General features: G+C 37.1%; 1 protein-coding gene across 2 annotated transcripts in view; it reads left to right on the forward strand.

The window, feature by feature from the left end:
* Positions 1–4,463: 4,463 nt before the first annotated feature.
* nrg3b (neuregulin 3b) overlaps positions 4,464–19,811 on the forward strand; it is a 280,932-nt gene continuing 265,584 nt past the window's right edge. For both annotated transcript variants that reach the window (XM_077626396.1, XM_077626398.1), the window contains exons 1-3: positions 4,464–4,589; positions 6,321–6,435; positions 10,473–10,575. The gene's annotated coding sequence lies outside the window, so the exon portion shown is untranslated. The remainder of the gene's footprint in view (positions 4,590–6,320; positions 6,436–10,472; positions 10,576–19,811) is intronic.

A 19,811-nucleotide genomic window follows, 5' to 3' on the forward strand; every position in this document is an offset into this window, starting at 1 on the left:
CTTCCTAGCAGCATTTAATGATTAAATACAAAGACTGGAGCTTTTCAGACATTACAACCGGGCCAGGGGGGTGATTTCCCCGGGAAAAGACAGTGATGGACGTCAATGGCGAAATGGCAAAAAATGCACTAAAATGGGGTAAAATCCACGTCCTAGCAGCATTTAGTGATTAAATACAAATACTGGAGCTTAAATACAAACACTGGAGCTTTTCAGATATCAGAACTTGGCCCACAATTGAAATATTATTTAGGAATATAGCCATATTTTACTCACCAAAAATCATTTTTAACTGTACACAATATCCATCCTCCTTTCTTTCTTCCTTCTTTTCTATCGCCATTGAAGCTAATGCTGAAAGTCGAGCCTGTCCTGTCGTATTTCTGGCATAGTCCGTCTTGAAAATGGCTTTAAATCAACACAACAATATATTTGCTTGTGCAGCACGCTCCAGATACAGTTTGGTAGCTCTGGCTAATCACTAGCCAATCATAGTTGGTGAAAGCGATGACGTATCCCTACGCCTGCGACAAGGCATTGTGGTGTTGCCAACTCGAAATCTGATTAGTTAAAGCAAGTCTTATCGATGCTTGTTTAATGCAGCAGAGCCTGCAGAACTGATTGTGAAGGCCTTGAAGCAGATTTCTGACCCTGGCAACTAATAATGGCTGAAATGCTTCAATATGAAAACACGCATCTGGAAGCAGTGCAACCAGGGGGGAAAGCAATGAAAGGTAGCTAACAGACAATTTGGAATTATTTAATAAGCATTGATGGACAAAATATAATATATGATTCAGATATTTCTTAGGCCAGCAGAGAAGGCCTTGAAGGCCCTGAAGGCCCGCCACTGCGTTCAAAATCATGTATTTTCAGATGATTGCATCAGGATCATAAATACACTCCAAATCAATATCGTCATGGCGATTATTGATTCCGTGATGGTTACGTTTTAAACGATCCAGACAATTTGCTTGTCCAATGCGTAATATATGCACTTGGTGGAAGAATATTGCTATCACGGCAGAATAATAATGTTCAATATCGCACCTTGATCAATTTCAACTTGCAAGTTGAAAAAAATGTTATTTTTTAATGTGAGATATTTCACATATAACTTGAGTTTAACACTATATAACTTTCACATCACCTACCGTATTTTCTCACATATTAGTTGAATTTTACAATTTCCCAAGTATAAGACGCCCCCTGATTCACAATTTTCACGTCCATATTCATGGTTTTAATAGGGAGTACAAATGTGTTACGTTGAAGGCAAAATCTTAAGAAAAATCATCGCACGGGGTATTTCTAAGATACTTTATGAATCTACTGGATTGCACATTTTGAAAGGGTGTTGCCTGCATGTAGACAAATTCAAAAAGGAAGTCATGTGAGCAGTACAACCAGGAAGTGCGTCCATAGCGGTCTAGTTTGTCATCTCTAGGTAAGATGGCGGCGCCCTGAATGAGCAATGGCAGGCACAAGTAAGTGAGTTTTTCACATTTTATGCAAGGTACGTTTTCTTTCTTTCTTGAATTCCACTCATAGACGTGAAAATAAATTTTATTTAGCGTTTTATCTGTTTATCTTTTCTTGATTTTGAAATCAATGACCATATGGGCCGCATTGTCTTGCGTTATGGCCTTTCGTCTGTTACCTTGCAATTTCGTGCATGTCAAGTCTTATTCATTTTCTGAACTGCTTATCCTCACAACGCTGGCGGGGGGTGCTTGAGCCTATCCCAGCTCACTATGGGAACTAGGCAGAGGACACCCTGAATTGGTGGGTTGCTGTTGATTCTGGGTCACTTCCTGCTAATTTGGAGCCACTTTTGGATAATTTATGGGCATTTTTGTGTCACTTCATGAATATTTTTGTAAAAATAGCATTTGACGTCTAAAGCATCATCATTTGCTATTTTTAAAAAAAAAATATTTTTTATTTTTATATACTTTTTTGCGACATCTATATGTATATAACAGTAGCAAGAGGGTCAGAATACAGACACAGAAAAATACATTTTAGACATAAATAAATACATAAATAAGCGTGTCACTGAACGATATATATATATATATATATATATATATATATATCGTTCAGTGACACGCTTATTTATGTATTTATTTATGTCTAAAATGTCTTTAAATAAATATATAAATAAATAAGCATGTTGCTATATATATATATATATATATATATATATAGCAACATGCTTATTTTTTTACACATTTATTTATTAACTTATTTATTACCTATTTATTTATGTCTAAAATGTCTTTTTCTGTGTCTGTATTCTCACCCTCTTGCTACCGTGACAGTGAAATTTCCCGAATACGGGTTGAATAAAGTTATCTAATCTAATCTAATTGCTGCAAAACGAAATCACGTCATGGCAGCCTTACCAGTTCCAAAAAAAATGATGTCTATCACTCAGCATTTCAAAAAATGATTTAGAAATATAAAATGGGCCTTTTTACCACATTAAGTTTTGCTCTCTAACAGTGGCATGTTTCTATGTGACACTAGGAAGCAACGTGACCTATGGTGGGGTGACAGTCGCCCCTCTCACTCTCGCGTCCGATTGATCGACACTGCTGGTTCCACTTAAGCAAATCTATACCAGAAAAAAATAAAACGGGAGCGCTGGAAGAGCTCCCCTGTCAGCATTATCTGTCTGCGCTAAGCGCTTCCGTTCATCGGCAGAGCGTGTCGCTCATAAACCGAGATGGGCGCCGTCGATAGCGACGCGGCGCCATTATTCACGAGAAAAGTGCTTGGCTTCCTCGTCGTAAACGTCGTGGTTAAGAGACGTGCCTCCCTGTCAAAGGTTCGGAATAAATGCGCCACCTCATATTCATTCCTCTCTTCTGTTGTCATTTCGGTGGATAAGGCCAATTCCTGCATACTGCATTTGTAACGCTGATCTTTTTGCAGTTGAGTGTAACTAATGTTAACGCCACTGATCACATGGTGATAAAATATTTATTATTATTATTATAAAGCTGCTAAGACTTACCTCTGAATATATATATATATATATATATATATATATATATATATATATATATATATATATATATATATATATATAAAATATAATAATAGTACATTGTATGAATGGTTGTTAGTGCCTCGGTCTCATAGCTCTGGGGTTCGGGTTCAAATCCACGTCGGTCCAACTGTGTGGAGTTTGTATGTTCTCCCCGGGCCTGCGTGGGTTTTCTCCGGGTACTCCGGTTTCGTCCCATATTCCAAAAACATGTGTGGTAGGCTGATTGGACACTCTAAATTGCGACTAAGTATGAGTGTGAGCATGAATGGTTGGTTGTCTCTTCGTGCCCTGTGATTGGCTGGACACCAATTCAGGGTGTCCCCTGCCTTGTGCCCGAAGTCAGGCTCCAGCACCCCCCACGACCCTCGTGAGGATAAAGCGGTTCAGAAAACAGAAGTCCAATCCATGTGCACTGAAAAGTTGGCAGTGAATGAACATTTATTTGTTTAGAACTGTTGATGGCAGCCAATGAGTTAATAGTATAATAATAATAATAATAATAATAATAATAATGATAATAATAATAATAAAATAATAATGAAATAATAATAAAATAATAATGAAATAATAATAAAATAATAATGAAATAATAATAAAATAATAATGATAATAATAATAAAATAATAATGAAATAATAATAAAACAATAATGATAATAATAATAAAATAATAATGAAATAATAATAAAATAATAATTAAATAATAATTAAATAATTATAATAATAAAATAATAAAAAAGTAATAATAATAATAATGCATGAAAGTGCAAATTTAGTTAATGACTATTTTATTAATTTATTAAATTTAGTTTACTTTCATGAATGTTATCTTTTTATTTCATGTTCTTAAGTTTTTTTTGTTGATCGTGTACAAATTTGTACATTTTTCAAGATGTATTTAAATTTTTTAAAGTAATTACGTAGCTATTTACAATGTGCATTTAAGAAAATATGTTTTATTGTATCGCCAAATGAGTATGAGTTTATGTACAGTATTCTTATTCATGCATTTATTTGACTCATTGCCTGCCAATGACGCCAGTAGATGTCCAATCCATTTGAACTTGGACAAATAGCAGAGAATGACCATTTTCTGCCAAATATCCCACTTCAAATGGATTGGACATGTACTAGTGACGGCCTCATTTATATTCACTGTTGAAGTATGAAAAGAACCACCTGATTGGACGTCTATCACCGTCAATGGTACTGAAAGAGTGAAAATCCTCCCCCCAAAAATCTTAAATTAAAATCTAAATTTGGGGAGGAGGTTTTTACACTAAATTAGTGAATTAATGTGCTACTTTGTAGAACTGATTTATATGCTAAATATGCCTCAACACTACAAATTTGGACGGAAGCAAACAAATATTAATGTATTTTGTTGCACCTGTGAGCCTTGTTAATAAACGAGGCTCCGCCCACCAAACATTTCCCGGAGAACCAACGGCTGGCCACCAATTAATTAAGCAGAATCAACGGAAGCCACGACAGCAAACTAAAGACAGAAATACACATATCTCCGAATAAATGGTGAGTAATGTTAAGATTTGTGTATATGCACCGGGATCTGAAGGCGACGCTTCATGTTTATTGCCAAATTCAACATTATTTTGCCATCGAAAGCATCCGAGATGTTTTATTTAACTGCCACATTGAATGAAACCACTGTTTAGATGTTCGGCGTGCCCCCTATTAAACAAAAGGATAATCATCGTTAACGTTTACGTTATTTTTACGATGATAAAAGGTTCTTTTTGAACCTTGATTGGCGTGTTTGTTTCAAAAAAGTGACCCACAGTTGTTGATTTGTAGGCGTTTTGATGGAAAAGTACAATAAATATGAAGCAAAAGTGCCATCAAGTGGAAAGCATCTGCACGTACAATTGAAATTCGTCTTTTCGTGTTAAATCATGTGATCATAATCATAATTATAACCATAGTATATGACTAACAACCTATTTTAGCAATGATGTCAATCTCTATTCACTCATTCCCTGCCATTGCCAGCGAGAGGCGTCCAATTTATTTAATTTCAGATGGCTGGCATTCAGAGATCACATTTTATTATCATTGGAGGAATACATTTTTACAGAAAAAATATATAGTATATTAGAAAATAATGAAAAATTACGAAAATTAAATTGAAAATTGCATCTGAAAATTATTTAAGATGACTATAGACATTCATTTATTTTCTGAAATAATTATCCTCAAGTTTTTACCAAATAAACATGTTATTAAATATTTGCACATTTAAAAAAATCCTTCATTTTAATTATATATATATTTTCAGCATTTTCTAATTTTTTGGTATTTTTCAAATTTATTGTCTCGCGCTGTCGCTCTTTCTATATTACTCATTTTATGGATTCTCCCCAATTATGTACAGCTGTTAAATAAAAAATAAGGCATCAAAGTTAAAATAGAAATTCACGTCTTTGCATTTTTTTGGGAAACATGAATTAATAACCCCAAAAACCGACTTATTTTGAAAAAAAGTATTTTTGGTCCTAAAAAGTGTTGTTTTATTGAAGAAAATATCCCCCCAAAGTTTACAATTGACTTTTTATTCAAACATTTTTTTAATTCTAAGCACCTTGGTATATTCTTTAAATTATCTTTTGTCAACATAATATTAGCCCGAGGGGGAAGACTATTACATTGAGTTGAAATCCCCTTTTCATTTAGGCGATAAAAAACGGAATTGGATGGAAAAACAAAATCTTGTAAAATAGACATTGTAATCGTTTCTGTTTTTAACTTTTAATTTCTTAATATTTCAAGGGAGCAGTGCGACATGGCTCATTGGTTTCAGTCCACTGCGAATGAATGTTCAAGTCTCCCTGTCCAAATCGATTGGACGTCTTGCGCCAATCAAATGTTCATTCACGGTTTGCAGTCCAAAGGGATTGGATGGCCGTCAATGGCAGCCAATGAGTCAACCTCCAATCTTTCTGCCTAGTTTCCATTGATTCAAGCTCTTTTGTTCTCTATCTGTCTTTTATTTTTACCATCCACAGCCAAGACACAGGAGATGTGGGTCACTTTCTGTGCAAAAGCACCTATGTCGATTAGCCCCCAAGGCCCCGTGAACTCCTTACTGGGTTATTTTCAAACGCTCCAAAGTCCTAATTAAATTCCTCTCAGTAGACAATGAGTGTCTGATAATGTTAATAATACGGCGTGGACAATGCAAAAATGCCTCTCCGGAGAACACGTCATCTGATTAGCATCTTTTATGATTTTTTTTTTTAATTGAAGTTGGAGAGAAAGCAAAATGAAAGAAGTCAGCGGCTCCCCGGGGAAATTTCCGCTGAGTCACTTTGGGGGCCGATAACACTTTGAAGTTGGAACACGGAATGACCGCATGCATTTGGTAAGTCCTAGAACTCAAGTAAGCTTGACAAATATTAGATGCGTTATGGTTCTTAAGATGGAACATTGTTTCTGGGTTTATGATTTAGTAAATGAGTCAAAAGTCGCCGTTAGAGGGCAGCAATGATCCACTAAGCCGTCCCCAGTTACCCTCCATGCCTTGTTCACGATAAGCTCTTTGCTGCAGTCAAAACACATGTTGCATTTTAGGCAAATGAAAAAAAATGTAGTGATTTGAAATTGCCTAAAATGTGTTTTTCTTCCTGAAATGTAACATGTTTGTTTTGATTTAGGATGCATTTTTGTGGGAGGTTCGGCGGCTTGAGTGGTTAGCACATCGGCCTCACAGCTCTGGGGTCCTGGGTTCAAATCCAGGTCAGTCCACCTGTGTGGAGTTTGCATGTTCTCGCCGGGCCTGCGTGGGTTTTCTCCGGGTACTCTGGTTTCCTCCCACATTCCAAAAACATGCATCGTCATCTGATTGGACACTCTAAATTGCCCCTAGATTTGAGTGTGAATGGTTATCCGTCTCCTCGTGCCTTGCGATTGGCTGGGCACCGATTCAGGGTGTCCCCCCCGCCTCCGGCCCGAAGTCAGCTGGGATAGGCTCTAGCACCCCCGCGACCCTAGTGAGGATAAAGTGGTTCAGAAAATGAATGAATTCATGTTTTTTGTCTTCCTTAAATGTCGTAACATGTTTATTTTGATTTATGGATGCATTTTTGTAATTTTAAAATATACCACACATTTTTGTATATCATTTGTAATTGGCATTATTATTATTATTTTTACCATTATATGCATTTTGGCCATTAAATGCATTTTATTTTATTCAGACGTTTTTACACACCATACTAATTACAGCTTAATAGTGATATTGACCTAAAATGAACTGAAAAGAGGTTGGCCTGTATCATTAAATCATTACATTAATAGAAAATTAAATGAACTATATCAAAGTAAATCAACCAAGAACATATCTTTCATTTATAAACATTTATCTGGATATCAAAATATGTAATTGAAATTCTTGATGCATGATTAGATGTTTACATGATTTTAAGTAAATATTATTAAGGGGCAAGCAGCACACTACTTTTAGATTTTATGCAACTCAAATTTGTTTTATTAGCTGTACGCGGCACATTTCAAGGAAATGATAAATATGGTATTCAATCATGTGTTATGTAACTCCTTTCCCCATGCACCTGCGCATTATTGTTGTCATTTTGCATGGCCATCCTCTTACCTGCTTTTTCGCCCGCTCAAATCACAGACAACAGGAATTTGAACGCTTTGCATTTAATCCAAATCCACCTACTCGAGCGATGTTAAATATTTGCCCTTGAAACCACCTCCAGCGACCACGGTGTCATTTCTGAATATTTGCGTTTGTTTTGTGCCGCCGCCGCTATCCCCTCTTGGTATTCCCTCCCACACTTCCAATTATCCTTGACGCGATAAGGCGGAGTAATGTGACACTCAAGGGCAAACGACGGTTTGCGCACAAAACCCGGCGGTCGGAAGGATCGTCGCTTATTTCTTTTTCGACAATTCTCCATATGCCGACTTATTGACTCGACATATTTGCACGCTCTGTTTTTAGACGTCATTTGGCTAAATCGGTGCACACGACGGGCCATATAGAGGGTAAGTATGTAGATAGTCACACAGGCTAATCAATAAATAAAGGGGAATAGTTCTTACACGTGTGTTACAAATGTGAAAATTCTCCGTTTTAAGAATGAAAGTGGTCTGAGTACAGAACTAGCGTGTTTTTATTCACCCAGATTTAAATTAGTATTTAGCTTGTCCAGGTCCAGGAGAAGCAAAGCAGCCTTTGTAATAACAAAATGTTCCCCATCTTGTGGAAGACTTCCTGTGTATGGTTCCAGTTTTATCCATCTCTACAACGTCTTTTCTTGTGTCTGTATCCGTTTTTGCTACTGCAACCAAGATGGCGCCGCTCAAGTGGCAGCCGGTAGCGGTAGCTCTGTCCGCTCTTGCTCGTTTTGTGGTTTTGCTGCTTTTCTGTCTTTTTTTAAATTGGATTTTGGTATTTAGTTTTTTTTACCTAGGTCTACAATGTCTTGTGTGTCTGTCTTGCTATTGCAACCAAGAAATTTCCCGAATACAGGATGAAATAAAGTCCTAACCTACCTTAAATTAAACTGGATAAACAAAAGTAAATGATGAAATAGGAAAAAATTATCAGTGTACATTTTTGTTGGCTGGTCATTCCTGGTAAGAGTAATACCATTGTTGCATACTTTTTCTCTTTGAAAAAAAAATAAACGAAGAATTGGACTAGTTTTTTTGTACTTTTGCAGCTACCACTTTAATTGAATTAAAAATTAAAATGAATGAGAAAAGGTTGAAAGTTTAACAGAAATCATGAAATAAATACAGAAATCATACGCACACTTAATTCACTCTATAATTGATTGGGACCTTCCAATTCATTTAGCAATAAATGATCATGTTTCAATGCCAAGGAAGCGAATGATAATGAGAAAAGATTGATGCGACAAGTTTGAGAATTTATTTAAATTGTTGTGCTTTGAAGGAAACCAGTTACTAGTTTTTTTCCCATTAGGGTTCCACATTTATTTTAAACATGTTTAAACAATGGCAGACAAGGAGTTAAAGTTAAGAAAAAGACAAAAAAGACGCCCCAATGGTTTTCCCCGACACCATATTGGGTGTTTTGTTTTAAGTGGGCAAGCTTAGGAATGTAATTGCATGGTGATTACGCTGTACTGTACTTGTTCAGTGCCATTAAGACTAGATGCACATCAGTGTTTTAATGTCCTTTAATGAGCTATCTAATTGTTTCAAACGCCGCAGGCAGTGAACTCTGAACTTTAATTGTGACTGAGCCCGTTGCAGTTCGCTCAGTTGATACAAATGCCTTTTTGTTGGGACTTAGTCAGGAGAAGGGTCCTACCAGTTCAAAATGGATTGGGCGTCTAGTGCTGTCCATGGTACTGAAACATGATCGTTTGCTCACAACCCTTCCAGATTAAATGATTTGACTTCTAACCTTATCGATGGCAATGAAACGTCATTCAGTATATTAAAAAAATAACACTGACCAGCACATATGTGATTGTTATTATATATTAGTCTAACATTTGATTAAAGAGGGAGTAGTTTTCGGTTTCATAAAAACTCAGCTAAATTTCACCATAAGTGTTTTTTATTGACAATGTCGACTTTGTTTTTTGACCAATAAGATCAAATGTTAATTGTACTTGCATTATTTGACTGACTCTTTCACTGGCATTTGCCTGCCATTGACGGTAGTAGACGTCCAATCCATTTGTACTGGGAAGCGAAATTCATTTTTTTTCTTTTCTGTTTTATTAAGACACTTCACTTAATTTTCAATAAAAAAATATGATCATTTTTTGACAGGATGCCACCCAATACACCACGAATGATTATTTATTTATTTTCGGAAGGGATTTATTCAGCATTTTTCCCCAAAGTCACAAAAAATGCAACCAATATTTGACCAGTAACTAAGATTATTAAACAGTAACTGTAGCTTATACATTGCTTGACTAATTAATTTACTGGAACTAATTACATTGATAGATGGCCAATCCATTTGAACTGGCAGCAGAAAAATTCTAATGCTAGTTTATGGAATAAGAAATATTTTTTTCAATAAAACTTTTGAATTAGGGGAAATTCTCATCCAACAAAAAAGTGGGATTTGTATTTTCCCCTCACAAAAAAAGTCGCCCATAAATAAATGCACATGTTTTTTTGGGGCCAAAATGTCTTTTTCATGTTATTTCTCCAACTGACTAATATTAAGTAGCTTTCTAAAACCCTCAGTAATTATAATTAGATTATACTTCATTCACAGCATTTAAATGACCTTACCGGAGATTTCTCGCCATGGGGCGTCTGAGTATTCTGTTTGCGATCGACAGTCCAAATGGATTGGACGTCTATCGCCATCATTGGGCGCTAATCCCTCTCGTGAGCTTTATGATAACACCCTTTGAATTGTTTATTGCATTTTAGAGCCACCTTCCTGATATCCAAGTTTGAATAATGGTATCCGCTCGATTATGATGGATGGCTTTGACTGATGGAATGAGATGTCTCGGCAGCGGCTGGCTGGAAGGTAGGACAAAGCCATTTTTCCAACGCACTCGGGCCGCCTGCACGTGAGCGCCATAAATAAAAAAACAAGCTAATGTTGCCCGGGTAAGTCAACTAAGTCAGGATCATATCGGGACAAGAGCAATAAAGCCACAACTGCTACACTACTGTTATTTTTCTAATGTTGGGGCTTATTTTATCCCAAAATAGTATATTGTCCTTATGTCATTTGCATATGAATGTTGTTGGTGAACAAAAAAAAATATCAAATCATTTGGAGTTTGGATATTTTGAATTCCACGCTTTGACGTTTTGAAATGGGAAGCATTCACATGGTGAGCTCATTTGCTATAAATATATTGATTGTCTTTTATGGATGAAAATAATATGGAATCATGTGCAGTTATGAGCAATCTGCTGGAGTGGAAATTTGGGAGATTGGATATTTAATTTCGGGCTTCGGCTTTGACGTTTTGCCGCGTGAAGAATTTACATGATGAGCTGATTTGATATAAATAATAGATTGTCCTTATATTGTCTTGCGTGTAAATTCTGAATGGAAAAATCATGCAGTCGTGGATTATGAAGTTATGGGCAATTTTCTGAAGTGGATGTTTGCGTGTTTGGTTAGTATTTTGGATTTAAGGATTTGGCTTTAAAGTCTTGATGATGAGCTAATTTGAACTGAAGTGGTTTTAATTGGTCAAGGAATGGAAATTAAAGGTGAAATTTAAAAAAATGTCTAATTTTCTAGCAGTCACGTGACTGTATAGTTTCGTAAACAAGGCAAGGCAGTAATTCCTTGTTTTTTTTCTTTTTGTAAAAAGTAAATACTCTACTTGATTATGGCTGCAACTTATTATTATTTATATGCTGACAATCTGATTAAATAATAACAAATCCATTCTTTCATTATTTAATTAAAAGTGCAGCTTGTCTGCAGGTTCAATCAGAAAATACAAGTTGACAAATTAACATTAGCAATGATCAACAATTCAAGCTATGTCTATTTCATACTCAAAATTAAGTGAGTACTTGCTACAGTTTTTAAATTGCACTGGGGTTACTTTGGGTCATCAATAATCATTTTTAGCAGGATATCTGAACACAACAGAGTTCCTGGCACCAGGTTCATTTTTAGCTGAATAGCTGTTGAACTACTTTTACCAACATATAATCACACTGCCAAATGTCTCATTTGGTAATGCAATGACAGCAACCACAAAGTCAATTTCACAAAAATTGTCAATGTCTGGCTAAGCCAAATGAGCAATTTTCAATTTCATTTCCTGAGTATGTAGTAATTTAGTATTAAAAGGGGGGCATTTTTTTTTCATCATCGGAGCCGGTGGGTGGATTTTCTCCGGGTACTACCACATTCAGCACTAAATCGGGGATGTTCATCACAACAATCACAATCAACCAGTTGATCGGCAAGGTTGTATTGGTAAATCGCCTGATTAAGATTTGATCCAGTCCATTAGTTTTGTTCGGGCCTGAACGATGTTTCATTTGTACCACATCGCAATGTGATCACAGCAATACTTGCATTTTAGTTTTTAAACATGCATATCTGACACTTTCAAAAACCATTAGGTTGTCAAGGTAGGTCAAGATCTTATGTCTAACATAAACATAAACAATCTTTCGTAGTTTTCTCGTTAAGTCGTTCTTTTGATTTTGAACGGATAGATTTGCCGCAACTATGCTTAAATTCGGCGCCCTTTGTTGGTAATGAGACGGGTTTAAGTTGCCGTCCTTCTGAACTCGGCTCAGTGACCCACCAAGGGAGGTTGGATTCTTTAAATAGGTAAATCTTTGGAGGGTAGCTCCTTGAAAAGTAGATCTTGGAGCAAAAAAGTGTGAACACCCCCCTGCTCTAAATTGTTTTGCGCTGTGTATGGGTGAATCGTTGTCTGTCTCCTTGCAGTCTGTGATTGGCTGGAATACCATTTTAAGGTGTACCCCGCCTACTTCCCATAGATTGCTGGGATAGGGTTCAGCAATGGGTTGCCATTCTTACATTGAAAAGCGCAATCGTCCCTTTTTCCGTGTTGATCTTACAAGGGGCACATTTTCTCCAGTATTATCATTCATTCATGAATGCAAAGGTATTCCCTTTGGAATGGAGTATGGGGATACGAGTTTGACAATGACAATACAAAATTCTATTCATCTCGTTACTCGAGGTACAGTAAGTAGGGTGTCGAGAAGAAAATGGACGACAACATGGCACCCTGGAAATGCAAGTTTTTGTTTGAATCAAAGACAAATGTCTTTAACTTTAAGAAGGCCAAATGGAAAACATCTAATGCTTCAAAAGAAATTGATATGAACATTTTTAATTGACATTGATACATGTGAATTAGTAAATTGTTCGCTGACTTGGGAAGGCTTGAAATGAAATGGTTTCTATTTCCTACACGAAGATAAGCGTCCTAAACCTTAGGGAACCCTAGATGGGTCCTATTTCCACCTCTTAAATTCATTTCATGATTCCTATGTGTACCATCGAGAGAGAGCACATTGCAGCAGTGTTCCACCCTTTAAAAACTCACTGTTCTAGTACATTAGCTTTGAGTTTATGCCACATTTTGATGCCGCGTTCTTTTTTTGGAGCATGAGAGCGCGAGCAAGAACCACGGCATTTAGTATGGATTTGGGACAGTGTAAGCTACACAACTTAAACAAGAATGAGTGCATGTGGCACCCTTGTTGAATTATCCATTTAAGGAATGGCGCATTCCATCCGCTACCATAGATAACAGCATGCAGAAGGAAATTAGTGTTGTCGTTAATCGACATTAGCTCACTTTCCGGTGAACGAGATGATTTAGGATTCAACATTTCCAGGCTATGCCGTTTGTGGTGTACCGACTCTGAGGGCAAACATGTATAATGGAAAGACGGAGACTTAATGAACGCCCAAGATGAAATATCCGTGGCTGGACTCATCCATTCCGCAACACTACACTTGTGCCAAATTGTTCATAATTAATTCTAGTTTTTAAAAGATTTTGAGTCAAACTGTGGCGTGCATTACTTTTTTTATGGTATCATGTTTCAGTGCCTTTGTTGGTCATGAATTTCCATTACAGTAATCCCTTGAATATCACGGTTAATGTAGATTAAACATGGCCGCGATAATTGGAAAATCGAAAAGTAATAGCAGAAAAAAATCGCAAAGAAGTGAATTCGTGATAAGTGGAGTCGCGATAATCAAGGACTAGGAAGGTTGGCAGCAACATTAAAATGCACTCCTAGAATATAGTAATTTTACAAATTAAGGCTAGATTAATTTTTCTGTGATACTGTGGTGAAAAAAGTTTTTCCCACAAAATGCATTTCTTTTTGTTTTGTTTTTACTACTATACAGTGTATACTTACACTATATGTTTAACAAACTAAAATTATTTTAACTAATTATTTTGGTAGAAGAACAGACAATTGTTTTTACCCAAATTTTGACCCAAAAAGTTTAATTAGATTTTTTTTGTCCCTGGGGTGAACATTTATTTATTTTTTCTTTTTGGAAAAAAAAAAAGTTCCTCAATGGATATTTGTCAAGAAAAGAAAATAGTCGACAAAATACAGTGTATACTTACACTATAAGATGTTTAAACAAACTAAAAATATTTTAACTAATTATTTTGTTAGAAGAACAGACAATTGTTTTTACCCCAAAATTTGACCCAAAAAGTTTAATTACATTTTTTTTGTCCCTGGGGTGAACATTTATTTATTTTTTCTATATTTGTCAAGAAAAGCAAATAGTCGACAAAATATCATTTTTCAAATAAGATTTAAAAAAAAACAAGCACAAAACAAATAATTGCTTACACCGGATTCTTTTTCCTGGTGAGTCTAAATTTCTCATATTTTCTGCTAATTTCTCAGTTTTTTTTGGGGAAAAAAAATCTCATCTTTAGCATGTTTTTTAAAAAAAAAATAGAAATCGAACTTTTCCCTGTACACTAAAATAGACTTGTTTTCTATCGCTATTAATGGCAGTCAGAGAGCAACGTGAAATTGTATCATTTCACAGTGGTAAGCCAGCATGAATTTCAAATGAACGCATCTGGCGGGCGAAAAAATATGTCCCCCAGGGGGATTACTCCCACGGTGATTAAGTTTTATCGGAGCAATCTCCGTTTGTTTGGGGGCTGCGTCCAGAGCCAAAAGGAGGGCACAAGATTCAAACGCCACCAGAGTGAATAATGAAAATAAGACCAAGTGACATCTGGGAAGCTCAAACTCGGATGCTTTTTTTTAATTTTTTTTTTTTTAACTTCACGACCTGCTGACTGCTGAGAGATTAAGCGTTATCTTCTTTTGACAAAAGATAAGACCCACTGTAGTGTGCCGTTGCTAGTATATAAATCAAAAGGCTGATAAAAAAGTTAGATAGTGCCAGTTCAGCAGATGACACTTGCTCCTTGTTTAGACAGCACTTGATCAGATGAAGATATAGTGGAAAGGTGACATGCGACTACTCTCGGCGGAGTTCCCCCGACTTGTGATTTTATTTTTTCTCACATTTGTTAAGAATTCTTCAAAGCATTTGCCTCTGGATTTGTAGATGGTGCTTTTATTATTATTTATTTTTTTACATTCACGCTGGAGACATCGCCACGCAATTTTGAACGCAGGAAAAACCCTCTAAAAATAATTACAGTGGTACCTCAACATACAAATGCCCCGACATACGAGCAATTTGAGATACGAGTAAAATTTCGGGCAAATATTTATCTTGAGATACGAGACAAATTTTGATATACGAGCATATAGCGAACGCGAGAGGTTGCTCTTAAGAACATCATGGGCACTGTCTTTCTGGTCACAACTCCTTCGTGTAATGTCTCTACGAGCACTGGGCGGAGCGTTGCATTTTTTCAGTGTTTTTTTTTCCCGTCAGTCAGTGCAAATGGCGTATATACTACTTCTCGTTGGCAAGTGGTCGTGCGTTATCATATTGTGAGGACATTTGTGTACATCATTTTCAGAATATTTTGAAGTGAATACAAAGGCAAACAACCCTTGGTAGGGTGCATCTGAAAGTCGGTAGAGGCGGGGCAAATAGAGCCAACCCGGTAGAAGAAAGGTATCAAAATTTAAAACAAAATTAGAATTAAGGGTGTCAGACTTGGGCTGGTTCGCGGGCCGCGTTAATGTCAACTCGATTTCATGTGGGCCGGACCATTTTAGATATAATATTTAGATTTTTTAAATATAAATGGATTAAAAGAACTGGATTAAAATCCCTGAATATTCAATTTTTCATAGATCTAAAACAATGTTTATTTTAGCTTTTTTTTAATATATTTTTAGATTTTACAAAATGATTCTTGAACTAAAAACAGAAAAAAATGATTAAAAAATTACAATTATTGATTTAAAAGGGGTAAAATCAGGAAATTTAATATACATCTACACTCTTCATTTTAATTTGATCCTAACACAGAAAGTCGGCACTCATGATTTACTTTCCCGGGCCACACAAAATGATGCGGTGGGCCAGATTTGGCCCCCGGGCCGCCACTTTGACACCTGTGGTTTACACTCTCTTAAATCAGTCATGGTTATAAATGTTGCAAAGGCTGAAAATTCCTAATCAGACAATTTTATTGCACCAAATTTCAGCATGAGAAACTAGTTATTTGAGGACTGTAATAAAAGTCCATATTTATGTACTAATCAGCTTAGCAGCACGGCTACTGTCATTTTCTGCTTTGACCTATTTTTATCTCTTTACTAGAAGAGACAGCTTGGCTATTGTATTTACATGGCGCTTCCAAAACTGAAAACGGAAAGCCGCTGCCAAGCAAAACTCTGTGGCATTCGTGCACCTGTTCTCGTTGGACGCAACACTTTGTTGTTTTCCTGGCATTTGGTTTCACAAGCGCTGCTGTCAGTACCGTTTTATACCGTCGTGGGAGCTACCTTGTCCGTGTCGTTTGGATTTTTTCCCTTTTTTAACTGCAGAGATGACAGCGCAAGCTGGTATTTATTTGCGCCGGGTAAACGATAGTGCATATGGATTTTAGAATATCTTTTATTTAATTTGAGCGTTTCTCACAGCTCAATTGGCAAATATTAACTGAGATGGCTGTGGAGTTGTTACGGTATCCTAACAATTTTTCAAAATATTTTATGTAGACGTCTATCGTCGTCAGTGGCAGTGAAACACAATTATTCATTTTTGGCCTACGGTAGGTTATAAACTTTTAAATTAGAAGCATCTCCAACTGACACCACAGAGGAAAATGTATTTTTGTCTTTCCTTCTCATAACCAGAATGCCTTGCTTGCCTGTTTTATTTCCTCCCCGGGCAAGGGGCCGCATTCACAAGTGTTATTAAATGTTTTTGAAGAATGATTCCTCCTGCTGCTTGTTCAGCAACACATTTGCTTCCTCGCTTTGAAGGCACGCTTTAGTATATTTTGGAAGGAGTCCCTTCAATCATGTTAAACGACTCAGACTTCACAATTTGCTAAATCTTACTTCAATGCAATTCTCCTTTCCGCCTATTAATGTTGAATAATCAAAAGTTTTTACATGCTCAATTAGTTGAAATACTATTTCATGTTCTCAAGTTTTCAGCCAAGTTGTCACAGAATTTTTGCTTACTTTTTGCCTACATCATTAAGGAGAAAATTTCAAGTAACAGATTAACTGTCAATTAAAGGTATCAATGGAAGCAACCACAAGATCTTTGTCTATATACAGTGGGTGACAATGTAGGTTAACGTTAATTATTTAGAAAAAATAAATCTATAAATTTGCGCAAAAGTGATGTAGCTTTACAAAAGAACGAAAGCTAGTTTGAAAATGCAGATGTCAATTAGGTGCCAAAAGATCACTTGTAGTATTGGAGCTCAATTTGGTGCAAAGGTAGCTTAAAGTAGTGGCAAGAGCAACTTGTATATAAGGAAAAGATATAGTGCAAACAAAGCTAATTTGCTTTTGTAAAAGTCAATTAGGTGCCAAAGTTACCTGTAATTGTAGGAACTGAAATTTGCGTGTGCGGTCGATTGGTCGCCCCGACGGCGACAACGGGCGACCAAAAGACCGTCGACCAAAAGACTGGCGACAAAACAAGGCAAAACAACACTGTCTACGCATCAATAAAAGCCAACAATGGCCATGAGCAGTTTCACTGAGCCGACGTGTGAGTGCATAAGAGTTTGTATGTACATGCGTTGTCCCTTTAAGAAGCTACGTCAGTCAGGGTCTTAACAAGTTCTCCAACAAAAAACAATAAAAGTCCGGGAAATTTGGAGCTTTTCTTTAGCCTAATAATTACGAGGGCATTAAGTATGACTAAATAGTAATTCACAGTTTGTATTTAGGGAATTTGAGCAACGATTTAAATGGTAATTATCAATAACCTTCCGGGCGACCAAAAGACAGGCGACCAAAAGATCGGCGACCAATCGACCGTGTACCGAAATTTGCAGTTATTCACAATGTAACTTGTAAATTTAACAAAACTCATCTATAGTAGTAGAAGACCCTTCAAATTGGACTTCTTCCTGTACCACTGCTTGAAGAAGGTGTCTTCCAGAAACTGGCAGTAGGACTGCGAGTTGAGTTTGACTCCATCCTCAACTCAAAAATGCCCCACAAGCTCATCTTTGATGATACCAGCCCATTCCAGTACCCCACCTCCATCTTGCTGACGTCTGAGTCGGACTGAAGCTCTCTGCCCTTTACCGCTCCAGCCACAGGCCCTTCCATTTGGGCCATCAAGACTTGCTCTCATTTCATCAGTCTATAAAAACCTTAGAAATATCAGTCTTGAGATATTTCTTGGCCCAGTCTTGACGTTTCAGCTTGTGTGTCTTGTTCAGTGGTGGTCGTTTTTCTGCCTTTTTTATCTTGGCCATGTCTCTGAGTACTGCACACCATTTGCTTTTGGGCACTCTAGGACACACTGCCGAGCATTCCATCATTGTTATGGGGGCGTGAGATCTCTCCTCGGTCTTGCTGGGCTGCTTTTGTGCTTTGAAGCCCCCCACCGGCCTCCCCGCTGCTGCTGATTAGGTGATAGGTTCGGAGGATCTAGGCAAGGAAGATGATCTTGAAAACCTCCAGACTACTGAGGGACTGTCTGGTAACCTCACTTTCAGTCTGCAGAAGGTCCCCACCTTGTGGACTTACTGTGTGTGGCTCCAGTTTCTTACCTAGGTCTACAATGTCTTGTGTGTCTTGTCTGTCTTGCTACTGCAACCAAGACATTTCCCGAAACGGGATGAAATAAAGTTCTAATCTAATCTAGTGCCGTTGCTGCTCTGAAATTTGGCAAAACTGGTGGCAAACAACACCCTTGACTTTTCTGCAAGATCTCTCACTATTTTTTGACTTTTCCGAGCCTGTCAAGTCCCTCTTCTGACCCATTTTGCCAATGGAAAAGAAGTTGCCTAATTATTATGTACACCTGATATAGGGTGTTAATGTCATTAGACTACAACCCTTCACTTTACAGAGAAGGGCTCCAACTACTAATAATCAGTATCGCTCCTGAAAAACCCTATCGGTCAATCACTAATTCATTTGGTCGTCATTCTCTTGTGACTGGCTGCCGTTAACACCGATTGACCTTTAATCCATTTGAAGCGGGATCATTCGATTACTGCCAAGCCATTTCAAATAAATTGGACATCTATCGTCGTGAATGGTGGTCAGTTCCCAGTTCATCGAACTACCGTGTCTTATGTTTTTTTGTGACGCACAATCATTTGTGACAACTTTTCATATCCACTGGAAATGAATATAAAAATGTACGCTGGCAGGAGATGCGATTGGTCACTTGATGAGTATCTCAGAGCGCTTGAATAATAGACTAATAAGGGGTTCTCAGTATATCAGGACCTAACCTAGTTGAGTTTTCCTTCATGTAGGTCAGCGCTCATGCAAAAAAGATGGCGTCTGATTCGCCAGCCCAGCACAGATCTTTGCGAGGAATATTGAAAAACATTGGCGGCGGCTCATAAATAGGTAGTCGGCCTTGAACCGTTAATGAGGTTTACTCACATGGCAAAAAAACCTAAAAGCAAGCCTATTACATTATTCATCCCATCAGGGAGCCACAGCGCAGCCCCAAACCATTTTTTAGCAGCACATTGCGCTCTTCGTTAGCTTGTTTTCATTCACATTCATTGTTTGTTTTATTTATGTTGCCGTCTAATGATGGACACGGTGCTGAGTTCGACTGAGATGACTTGATTTGGCTGCAAATGTACTTAATAGTTTCGTGCT

The sequence above is a fragment of the Stigmatopora argus genome, chromosome 18 (assembly GCF_051989625.1).
Source record: "Stigmatopora argus isolate UIUO_Sarg chromosome 18, RoL_Sarg_1.0, whole genome shotgun sequence".
NCBI lineage: Eukaryota > Metazoa > Chordata > Actinopteri > Syngnathiformes > Syngnathidae > Stigmatopora > Stigmatopora argus.